General features: G+C 40.2%; 2 non-coding genes across 2 annotated transcripts; both read right to left on the bottom strand.

Moving 5' to 3' along the window:
- Positions 1-3421: 3421 nt before the first annotated feature.
- LOC139764932 (small nucleolar RNA SNORD31) lies at positions 3422-3489 on the bottom strand. Its single transcript, XR_011716524.1, has one exon. It is a non-coding gene; the product is annotated as a small nucleolar RNA SNORD31 (small nucleolar RNA).
- A 2180-nt stretch (positions 3490-5669) lies between these two features.
- Positions 5670-5737, bottom strand: LOC139764930 (small nucleolar RNA SNORD31). Its single transcript, XR_011716523.1, has one exon. It is a non-coding gene; the product is annotated as a small nucleolar RNA SNORD31 (small nucleolar RNA).
- Positions 5738-10640: the final 4903 nt, after the last annotated feature.

The raw sequence follows: 10640 nt of genomic DNA, 5'->3' as shown, positions 1-10640 counted from the left end.
ATGTCATACCATGTCACTTTGAAAGAGTAAAGATAACTTTTGAGCTGTGTGTACATGATTCTTATACTACCTTAACTTACTTTCAGGAATCCCATCAGAGTATCAGCATTATTTTCCTTCCTTGGAAGGCCCATGGCATGCTCATATCCTCCTGATGCAACAAAAAACTAAGAAACTCATGAGCTAATATTAATAAATTTGTTACTTTTCAAGTAGTAATTCAGAATAACCAATCTATCAACATAATCAGACTGGGGCATATTCACATCACTAAACACCTTAAAAATATTTCAGAGACTGGAATAGAAGAAACTGAGCAAAGAGTCATCCTCCTCCTTGAAGTTGGCACTTTGGCTAGGGTTCCTGAATGTGAGCACATGTAGAGAAGTGTTTGGATGATACTTTCAGGGAAGTAGTGCAAATGATTGGGAGATCTATAAAAGAAAGCAGCAGAAGGTCAAGAAAAAGGTGCGAGGGTTGAAAAAGAGGGCTAAAGAGAGTTGTGGGGAGAGAGTAGCATTAAATTTTAGGGAGAATAAAAAGATGTTTTGGAAGGAGGTAAGTAACGTGCGTAAGACAAGAACAAATAAGAACATCAGTGAAGGGGGCAAATGGGGAGGTAATAACAAGTAGTGATGAAGTGAGAAGGAGAGAGTATTTTGAAGGATTGATGAATGTGTCTGATGATAGAGTGTCAGATATAGGGTATTGTGGTCGAGGTGGTGTGCAAAGTGAGAGAGAATGGTTTGGTAAACAGAGAAGAGGTACTGAAAGCGTTGCAGAAGATGAAAGCCAACAAGGCAGTGGGTTTGGATGATATGGCAATGGAATTTACTAAAAAAGGGGGTGGCTCTATTGTTGACTGGTTGGTAAGGATATTCAATGTATGTATAAATCATGGTGAAGTGCCTGAGGATTGGTGGAATGCATGCATAGTGCCATTGTACAAAGGCAAAAGGCCACATATACCACATCAATCATTTTCTCCTTATGTCTAACCCCCCTTTGTCAGTCTCTCACTTATCCTCATGTGTCAGCCATTTTAACACCGTCCTTTTATCCCCTCACCTTTCCTGTGGTCTATTCCCCATAGTTCCATCTGCAGTTTTGTCAATTTCCAGGAATCAGAAACACTCCACTTCCTCCAGGTTCAATTCATTTTCACCCCATTTTCTATTCACAACAATGGTCAACTCTCCATTTTCTCTCATCCAGACTCTTATATCAGCTTATGCACTATATCACTAGAATCTGCCATGAGAGCAGTGTCATTTTCCAAAAGCAGTTGACTCATCTTCCATCTGCTGTGCTCCCCCCATCCAGCTAACCTCCAACTAACTGTAGACCTGTTCCCCCAAACTCTCACATTACCTCCCTTATGACTCCAGAGGCTTACATTTGTTGAGTACGCCTGGGAAATTATATGGGAGGGAGGGTATTGATTGAGATGGTAAAGGAATTTACAGAGCATCAGAGTGGGCAAGAGCAGTACTGTTTCAGAAGTGGTAAAGGATGTGTGGATCAGGTGTTTGCCTTGAAGAATGTGAGAAATACAACAGATGGATTTGTATGTAGCATTTATGGATCTGGAGAAGGCATATGATAGGGTTGACAGAGATGCAATGTGGGAGCTTTAAGAGTATATGGCGTGCAAGTGCTAGAACCAGTGAAATGTTTTTACGAAGGATGTAAGGCATGTGTACGTGAAGGAAGAGAGGAAAGTTATTGGTTCCCAATGAATGTCAGTTTGCGGCAGGGGTGCAAGACGACTCCATGGTTGTTTAATTTGTTTATGGATGGGGTGGTTAGGGAAGTGATGCAAGAGTTTTGGAGAGAGGGGCAAGTATGCAGGCTGTTGTGGATGAGAGGTCTTGGGAAGTGATAAGTCTGTTGTGGATGAGAGGGCTTGGGAAGTGATGAGTCTGTTGTAGATGAGAGGGCTTGGGAAGTGATGAGTCTGTCGTGGATGAGAGGGCTTGGGAAGTGATGAGTATGTTGTGGGTAAGAGGGTTTGGGAAGCAAGTTGTTGTTCGCTGATGATAAAACGCTGGTGGCTGATTCGGGTAAGAAATGGCATGTGCATCTTGTACCAACTTACCATTGGGAATTCCACTCAAATATCAGTATTATTTTACTTGAAAGGCCCACTACACACACACTCACATTCCCCAAATGCAACAAAAAACAAAGTTACTAACTGATAAGAAAATGAACACAATAAGTACTCTTCCATAAGACTTCAGACTAACCTAACACCATAGCCATCATCAGACTCACGCATTATATAAAAATCTTATTCAATACTATCAAACTTGATCGCAGGGAAACAGCATCAAGACCCTTGCACTGGCGAGGTAGTACCAGGAAACAGACGAAGAAAGGCCACATCCACTTATATTCATTCTCTAGCTGTCATATCTAATGCACCAAAACCACAGCTCCCTACCTACATCCATGCCACACAAAACTTTCCATGGTTTACCCTGGGCGTTTCACATGCCCCAGTTCAACCCGCTGACAGCACATCGACCAAAGTAAATAAACCACATAGTTCATAACACATGCCCTGGTTCAATCCATTGACAAAACATCAACCCCAGTATAACACATAAGTTCCAATACACTATATTTATTTTTATTTATTCATTTTGCTTTGTCACTGTCTCCCGCGTCTGCGAGGTAGCGCAAGGAAGCAGACGAAAGAAATGGCCCAACCCACCCCCAAACACATGTATATACATACACGTCCCCACACACAAATATACATACCCATACATCTAAATGTACACATATATATATACACACACAGACATATACATATATACACATACACACAATTCAACCTGTCTGCCTTTATTCATTCCCATCGCCACCCCGCCACACATGAAATAACATTCCCCTCCCCCTCATGTGTGCGAGGTAGCCCAAACCATTTCAAAACACCCTTTCCTGCTCTCTCAACCACACTCTTCTTATTTCCACACATCTCTCTTACCCTTACATTACTTACTCGATCAAACCACCTCACACCACATATTGTCCTCAAACATCTCATTTCCAGCACATCCACCCTCCTGCGCACTACTCTATCCATAGCCCACGCCTCGCAACCATACAACATTGTTGGAGCCACTAATCCTTCAAACATAGCCATTTTTGCTTTCGGAGATAATGTTCTCGACTTCCACACATTCTTCAAGGCTCCCAGGATTTTCGCCCCCTCCCCCACCCTATGATTCACTATATACATACACAAACTTATGTTATATCCACTTACCAACATCAGTTCCAAAGCTATCAGGAATATTTGCATCTATTTCTGTTGGAAAGCCCACTACATATGTGCTCACACCCTCCTGATGCAATAAAACACCTGATATTAACTGATGCACCAAATCACATTGATTACAGCTCTAAAATATATAGCTCAGGAACACCAATCTATCACCTTCATCAGACTGGGGCAGTATATATTTATCAGTTGACATGAAAAATCATCACAAAAAAAAAAAATATATACATATATTTATTTATTATTTCATTTATTTTATTTTGCTTTGTCGCTGTCTCCCGCGTTAGCAAGGTAGCACAAGGAAACAGACGAAAGAATGGCCCAACCCACCCACATACACATGTATATACATACACGTCCACACACGCAAATATACATACCTATACATCTCAATACATATATATATATATATATATATATATATATATATATATATATACACACGGACATATACATATATACACGTACATAATTCATACTGTCTGCCTTTATTTATTCCCATCGCCACCTCGCCACACATGGAGTAACAACCCCCTCCCCCCTCATGTGTGCGAGGTAGCACTAGGAAAAGACAACAAAGGCCCCATTCGTTCACATTCAGTCTCTAGCTGTCATGTAATAATGCACCGAAACCAAAGCTCCCTTTCCACATCCAGGCCCCACACAACTTTCCATAGTTTACCCCAGACGATTCACATGCCCTGGTTCAATCCATTGACAGCACGTCGACCCCGGTATACCACATCGTTCCAATTCACTCTATTTCTTGCACGCCTTTCACCCTCCTGCATGTTCAGGCCCCGATCACTCAAAATCTTTTTCCATTATCTTACGCAGTTTATTTACCTCCTTCCAAAACATCTTTTTATTCTCCCTAAAATTTAATGATATTCTCTCACCCCAACTCTCATTTGCCCTCTTTTTCACCTCTTCCACCTTTCTCTTGACCTCCTGCCTCTTACTTTTATACATCTCCCACTCATTTGCATTACTTCCCTGCAAAAATCGTCCAAATTTGTAAAAGAGGTTAAACAATTAACAAAACATAAAAAAAAACCTTAAAAATTATATGCATCTCAACTTACACTACTTACTATTGGATACTTTTAAAAATATATAAATACCATATAATCTAAACCAGCCAAAAAGAATTCTTTCTCATAAAACACATATGACACCTGAAATTTCCCAAAAGAAGAAAGTTAAGAGTAAATGTGAATAACAGCAAGGTAATTAGGTACAGTAGGGTTGAGGGTCAAGTCAATTGGGAGGTAAGTTTGAATGGAGAAAAACTGGAGGAAGTAAAGTGTTTTAGATATCTGGGAGTGGATCTGGCAGCGGATGGAACCATGGAAGCGGAAGTGGATCATAGGGTGGGGGAGGGGGCTTCCACACATTCTTCAAGGCTCCCAGGATTTTCGCCCCCTCCCCCACCCTATGATTCACTTCCACTTCCATGGTTCCATCCGCTGCCAGATCCACTCCCAGATATCTAAAACACTTTACTTCCTCCAGTTTTCCTCCATTCAAACTTACCTCCCAATTGACTTGACCCTCAACCCTACTGTACCTAATAACCTTGCTCTTATTCACATTTACTCTTAACTTTCTTCTTTCACACACTTTACCAAACTCAGTCACCAGCTTCTGCAGTTTCTCACATGAATCAGCCACCAGCGCTGTATCATCAGCGAACAACAACTGACTCACTTCCCAAGCTCTCTCATCCACAACAGACTTCATACTTGCCCCTCTTTCCAAAACTCTTGCATTCACCTCCCTAACAACCCCATCCATAAACAAATTAAACAACCATGGAGACATCACACACCCCTGCCACAAACCTGCATTCACTGAGAACCAATCACTTTCCTCTCTTCCTACATGTAAACATGCCTTACATCCTCGATAAAAACTTTTCACTGCTTCTAACAACTTGCCTCCCACACCATGTATTCTTAATACCTTCCACAGAGCATCTCTATCAACTCTATCATATGCCTTCTCCAGATCCATAAATGCTACATACAAATCCATTTGCTTTTCTAAGTATTTCTCACATACATTATTCAAAGCAAACACCTGATCCACACATCCTCTACCATCTATATAAATAAACCATGTAGTTCATATAACATGCCCAGGTTCAATCCACTGACAAAACATCAAGCCCAATATAACATAAGTTCCAACACACTATATACACACACACACAAATTTATGATATACCCACTTACCAACATCAGTTCCAAAGCTATCAGGAATATTTGCATCTATTTCTGTTGGAAAGCCCACTATGTGCTCACACCCTCCTGTTGCAATAAAACACTTCATATTAACTGATGCACCAAATCACAAAGATTACAGCTCTAAAATATATAGCTCAGGAACACCAATCTATCACCTTCATCAGACTGGGGCGGTATATATTCATCAGTTGACACGAAAAATTATCACAAAAAAATATATACATACATACATATATATCATTATTGTTATCATCATTACTATTATTATTATCATTTTGCTTTGTCGCTGTCTCCCGCATTAGCGAGGTAGCGCAGGGAAACAGATGAAAGAATGGCCCAACCCACCCACATACACGTATATACATACATGTCCACACACGCAAATATACATACCTATACATCTCAATGTATACATATATATACACACACAGACACATACATATATACCCATGCACACCATTCACACTGTCTGCCTTTATTCATTCCCATCGCCACCTCGCCACACAGGAAATAACAACCCCCTCATGTGTGCGAGGTAGTGCTACTAAAAGACAACAAAGGCCCCATTCGCTCACACTCAATCTCTAGCTGTCATGTAATAATGCACCGAAACCACAGCTCCCTTTCCACATCCTGGCCCCACACAACTTTCCATGGTTTACCCCAGACGCTTCACATGCCCTGGTTCAATCCATTGACAGCACGTCGACCCTGGTATACCACATCGTTCCTATTCACTCTATTCCTTGCACGCCTTTCACCCTCCTGCATGTTCAGGCCCCGATCACTCAAAATCTTTTTCACTCCATCTTTCCACCTCCAATCTGGTCTCCCACATATCCTCGTTCCCTCCACCTCTGACACACACATCCTCTTAGTCAATCTTTCCTCACTCATTCTCTCCATGTGACCAAACCATTTCAAAACACCCTCTTCTGCTCTCTCAACTACACTCTTTTTATTACCACACATCTCTCTTACAACATTGTTGGAACCACTATTACTTCAAACATAACCATTTTTGCTTTCTGAGATAATGTTCTCGACTTCCACACATTCTTCAAGGCTCCCAGAATTTTTGCCCCCTCCCCCACCCTATGATTCACTTCCACTTCCATGGTTCCATCTGCTGCCAAATCCACTCAAGATATCTAAAACACTTCACTTCCTCTAGTTTTTCTCCATTCAAACTTACCTCCCAATTGACTTGACCCTCAACCCTACTGTACCTAATAACCTTGCTCTTATTCACATTTACTCTCAAGTTTCTTCTTTCACACACTTTACCAAACTCAGTCACCAGCTCCTGCAGTTTCTCACCTGAATCAGCCACCAGTGCTGCATCATCAGCAAACAACTGACTCACTTCCCAAGCACTCTCATCCATAACAGACTACATACTTGCCCCTCTCTCCAAAACTCTTGCGTTCACCTCCCTAACAACCCCATCAATAAATTATACAACCTGTACAGATGTATCATTGGGAATTCCACTCGAATATCAGCATTATTTTTCTTGAAAGATCCACTGCACAGTCACATTCCCTAAATGCAGCAAAAAGACGAGGCACTTACTAACTGATCAGAAAATGCATACAATAATTACTATTCCATAAGATTTCAGGCTAACGTAACCAATAGCCATCATCAGACTCAGGCATTATATAAAAATCTTATTCATCGTTATCTAAAATGTTATTCATCGTTATCTATTACACGATCACCCCTTAGCGAAGTAGCACAAGGAAGCAAATGAAGAAAGACTCATCGACTCAAAGAAGCAAATATGTAAATAAAAGCAACACACACACAATATATTCTTTCATCTGTTTCCTTGTGCTACCTCGCTAATGCGGGAGACAGCGACAAAGTATAATATATTTTATTATACTTGATCCCTGTCTCCCGTAATAGCCAGGCAGTGTAAGGAAACAGACAAAAGAACAGCCCAACCCACAAACATACACGTTTTCCTATGAGTCCACGGAGAAAATGAAACATGCTGAGTTCTCAAGTGCACTTTCGCGTAATAATCACATCATCAGGGGAGACACAAGAGAGAAATATAAGTCAGTTGATATACATCAAAGAGACGAAGCTAGGACACCATTTGGTAAACATGTATACACATAAACACCCACACACACATATATACATACCTATATATTTCAATGTATACATATATACACATGTACATACTCATACTTGCTGCCTTCATCCTTTCTCGCCGCCACCCCGCCACACATGAAATGGCAACCCCCTCCCCCAATACGAACGAGGTAGCGCTAGGAAAAGATAACAAAGGCCAAATTCGTTCACACTCAATCTCTGGCTGTCATGTGTAATGCACCAAAACCACATCTCCCTTTCCACATCCAGGCCCCACAAAACTTTCCATGGTTTACCAAAGATGCTTCACATGCCCTGGTTCAATCCATTGATAGCACATCAACCCCAGTATACATATCGTTCTAATTCATTCTATTCCTTGCATGCCTTTATATATATATTATTTATTATTCTATCTTATTATACTATGTTGCTGTCTCCTGCATTAGTGAGGTAGTGCAAGGAAACAGACGAAAGAATGGCCCAACCCACCCATATACATATGTATATACATAAACGCCCAAACACACACACATACATACCAATACATTTCAATGTATACATACACAGACATATACATATTCATGCACATATTCATGCTTGCTGCCTTCATCCATTCCTGTCGCAAAATAACTTAATTCATGTGCCAATGCTCAAAATCCTCCTCCTCCTATATCTGAGTTCAGTTACCAGTCTATCACTTTTATCAGACTGGGAAGTAAGTATTCATTATTTCCCATCATTGGCTATCATAAATATAAGTATATACAATCACTATACTTCTTTCTTTCTCTTTCGTACTATTCGCCCTTTCCCGCATTAGCGAGGTTGCGTTAAGAACAGAGGACTGGGCCTTTGAGGGAATATCTTCACCTGGCCCCCTTCTCTGTTCCTTCTTTTGGAAAATTAAAAAAATAAAAAAAAAAGAAAAAAAACGAGAGGGGAGGATTTCCAGCCACCCGCTCCCTTCCCTTCACTATACTTATCTATATCATTTAACAACAATGACTACCATAGATAAAGCTTTATCTATTTATTCATATTTGGCCCAAGACTATCCCTTTAACAATACAACTATACGCACATGTAAACACAGGTCAAAACAATCTTACACCATTAAAAACAAGTCTCAGAATGATCACGTTAACTTGACGAGGTTGCTACGCTCACAGATTTTCCATCCTTATGTCATACCATGTCACTTTGAAAGTTTACTGTAAAGATCATTTTTGTGATGTGTGTACAAGATTCACACACTATCCTAACTTACTTTCAGGAATCCCACCAGTGTCAGCATTATTTTTCTTCCTTGGAAGGCCCATGTCATGCTCACATCCTCCTGAGGCAATAAAAAACAGAAAAATCATGAGCTAACATTAATAATTAATACATTTGTTACTCTTCTAGCTACAGTTCAGAATAACCAATCTATCAATATAATCAAAATGGGGCAGTGTTTATATTCACATCACTAAACATCTTAAGAATATTTCAGAGACTGGAAGAGAAGAAACTGAGCAAAGAGTCATCCTTCTCCTTCAAGTTGGCACTTCGGCTGGGGTTCCTGAATGTGAGCAGTTGTAACCAAGAATACAGAAACAGCACTACAGTTGCACTCTGACAGTGGTCTGTTCAGAATGAGTCACTGAAAGGCTAAGAAGCAGCACTGGAATTAACCAGTCATAGAGAATCTTATGCTATGGCTACCCCATTAAGGAAATTCACAAAGGGAACAGGCATCAAAGACAGATATATAGTAAGTATTTGAAAAAGGAGAGAGGTATCATGCATGAGGAAAGAAATCAGGATGTTTTTGGTTTAAGTGAAACAAAGCTAAAGGGTAGCACCAGGAAACAGACAAAGAAAGATCCATCCACTCTCTTGCACACGTAAACACATACATACATACTTGCTCATCTTTATCCATTAACCAGTACCCACCCCATCCAACAAGAAACAGCATCGCCACCCCCTGCGTCAGTGAGGTAGCGACAGGAAATAGAATGATAAAGACCACATCTTCTTACATCCATTATCTAGCTGTCATGTGTAATACACCAGAACCACAGCTATCTATCATATCCAGTCCCCACACACCTTTCCATGGTTTACCCCTAACATTTCACATGCCCTGGTCCAGTCCATTGACAGCATGTCAACCCCAGTATACCTCACTGTTCCACTTCACTTTATTTCATGTACAACTCTCCCCTCCTGCATGTTAAGGCCCCAATCACTCAAAATCTTTTACACTCCATCCTTCCACCTCTAATTTGGCCTATCGCTTCTCCTTGTTCCCTACTCTCTTCCTATTTATATATGAACCTTACACCCTTGATAAATACTTGTTTGAAGCAGCTTACTTCCAACACTATTCATTCTCATGACTTTCCACAAAGCATCCTTATTAACCCTATCATATACCTTCTCCAGATCTGTAAATGTCACATACAAACCCATTGATCTTCATAAATATTTCTCAAAACACACTTTCAACTAAACACCTGATCCACACATCCTCCACCAATTCTGAAACTAAGCTGCTCCTCCCCAGTCTGATGCTCTGTACTTAACTTCACACTTTTAATCAATACTCTCCCATACAACTTACCAGGTATGTACCCCTGTAGTTTGAAAACTTACTTTTTTACAATGGTACTAATGAAGTTACAGAGGAAAAACATGTGCCTTGAAAAATATCCTACCATACAAAAACACAAACGTATGATGGTCGACCCTGTGCCAACTGTTCCCTTCTTCTATACCAATATGATTAGCAAGTATAGCTCATACAAAGTATTTGCATTATATATACACAGTAATAAACAATTTAAAAATGCTAGTTAACAACTATGTTCCAAGTATAAAAGCATATAGCCATTCCAAAGAGTACAATTATCAGGTTTATGCACTGTATGCTAAAGTCTTTATAACAATATATTAAGTTCAATTTACAATAATACTCATCAATGTGACCAAAAAGGTATATG

The sequence above is a fragment of the Panulirus ornatus genome, chromosome 51 (genome assembly GCF_036320965.1).
Source record: "Panulirus ornatus isolate Po-2019 chromosome 51, ASM3632096v1, whole genome shotgun sequence".
Taxonomy (NCBI): domain Eukaryota; kingdom Metazoa; phylum Arthropoda; class Malacostraca; order Decapoda; family Palinuridae; genus Panulirus; species Panulirus ornatus.
The sequence above is the reverse complement of the archived record's forward strand: the minus strand, read 5'-3'. Positions and strand labels throughout refer to the sequence as shown.